This window comes from Petaurus breviceps, unplaced genomic scaffold (assembly GCF_028583685.1).
Source record: "Petaurus breviceps papuanus isolate PSGF00001 unplaced genomic scaffold, PetGlider_PUasm1.0 189, whole genome shotgun sequence".
In the NCBI taxonomy this organism is placed as follows: domain Eukaryota; kingdom Metazoa; phylum Chordata; class Mammalia; order Diprotodontia; family Petauridae; genus Petaurus; species Petaurus breviceps.
The window spans coordinates 48,815,212-48,817,305 of NW_027185809.1; the positions used below are offsets into that span (position 1 = coordinate 48,815,212).

At 47.7% G+C, this 2,094-nt stretch overlaps 1 pseudogene; it reads right to left on the reverse strand.

Annotated features, from left to right (window-relative positions):
* Positions 1-567: 567 nt before the first annotated feature.
* Positions 568-1,812, reverse strand: LOC138164094 (target of rapamycin complex subunit lst8 pseudogene; annotated as a pseudogene).
* Between the last annotated feature and the right edge of the window lie 282 nt (positions 1,813-2,094).

A 2,094-nucleotide genomic window follows, 5' to 3' on the forward strand; every position in this document is an offset into this window, starting at 1 on the left:
TTTTTTTTCCATGTCTCAATTTGGGGGATATTTAATTTTGGATATTTTATTTACAGGTTCACGGAATCAGACATTAATTTATCTCTGCATTGACATTTGTTTTCCAAGTAACATTTGTGTATCTGTCTGCTTTTATTATCTTCCAGATTAAAAATAGCTTTAGGGCTAGGCATCTTGGGTGATTCTCTTGGCCCTGCCTGCCTCACCCTGGTCACTGCAGGAATCAGGGATGGAAGCAGGGACATAATCCCCCCAGGTCCATGTGTGGGGCGGCTGGTCCTTAGTGCCAAGTCAGTGGGCTGTAGGCCAGATTTGAAAGTCTCTCTACTGGAAACCAGGGTTTCTATTTTAATACAGGAGCTGCTGAGGAGAGCTTGGTTTTAATCCTGAATAAAATGATCACAAATGTCCCGATCCTGTGCTGACTTGATGGCTTGGACATATCCTATCCCAACCTGTGAGATTTTGCAGTCTCTTCCCGGTATCAGGAGCCAATCCCATGCCCTTCTATCTACATAAGCAGTAGCTGGCAAGGTGCCTCCATCCCAATTTTAGGGGTGACCCTGGTAGAACCCGATAGCCCTCAGCTGCCCTAAAACTAGCCAGTAGGAGGCCCAGTCCCAAGGTCCCTTTATTCTTCCCCCAGTTCCATTCCTGTGAACTGTGTTCCAGAGTCCTCAGACCAAGGGGAAGATACAGTATTCTGCTCTGAGCTGAAGCTGAGACTTTCCTTGGTTAGAAAAGCCCAATTTCTTTGACTAGCATTGCAGTCTTGAGAAGCTCCTGTTCCCTGAAGGCCCAAGGGCAGAAAGGAGGCTTTCAGGATATCCCAGGACACTGTCATTGAATGCCAGGCAGACTACAGCTTTCTGGTGTCCACCATACTGCCTCTTGATCTCTCCTGTATCCATACACCACAGCCATGCTAAATTGTCGGAGGAGGCTGTTACAATGTAGTGAGAGTCTCCAGAAAAGGCACAGTCCCACATACAGCTTCTTGAAGTCTCGCCAGGATTGTTGCTCTTAATGCTCAGCTCGGTCATCAAAGAGAAATTTGAGGTCCTCCAGATTTTATATGTTTGGTCTGCTGAGAAGGTGGCCAAGAGTGTGGAGTCTGGGCTGGACCGACACTGCAGCTCGTAACTTGTATGAGCTAGAATTTTGGTTTGGGGAATCAGCTGAGTCACTTCTTTCCCAGTGCCTCCGGTCCAGTTCCAAACATAAGTTTCCTGTACTGTTGACAGCTGCCATGTAACTGGCATCAGGGTCGATGTGAACTGAATTCACAGAGACCTTGGGCTCAGGAATCAGCAGTTCGTTGTGGTCAGTTTTCAGGTCCCAGATGTGGATAGCTCCGCTCTGGTAACCCACGATCAGTTCACCCTGGTTGGGGTGCAGACAACCACAGTTAATGTCCGCATTCACTTGGAAAATTCGCTGGCACTAGAGATTCCGTGACCTAAGGTCCCAGATCCTGGCCATGCTGTCCTCTCTTCCTGTGTACATGGAAGCCCACAGATGTGATGTTCTTGCTCACACCATCATAGTTGATGACAGGATTGGGATTATTGGAATTGAGATCATACATCCGGATGTGCTGGTAACCTGCAGCTGCAATCATGCTTCTATCTGGGGTGATCTCCAGGGCATTCACTTGCGAGTCTTGGTGCTGCACTGTGTGGGTACATATCCCACTGTGTGCCTGCCAGAAGCATACAGTGTGGTCATAGTCAGCTGTTGCGAGGATGACAGGGTCGCTGCCCACAGTTCCCTGAGAGGTGTCCATGATTTGACCCTTCAAAAGACAGGCTTGTGGAAGGTGACTTCAGCACTGGAGCTGAAGTGAGACGGCTCACTGTGCAGATTCCTAAAGGTGCCTAAAAGTGAATTACTTAGGCAGTTGGAGCCTTGGCTTCTTCATCTCACTCACACAAGGATCCCCATTCCATCGAGGCTCAGAACGGCTGGGAGAGTTACAATGAATCGATGGGTAGTGAACCTGAGCATAGAATCATCCATTTTCAATCATTCTTGATGAGAAGACCAGAGCTGAAGAGAAAATTTGACTTTTAAATACAAGAAGCATAAGAAGCT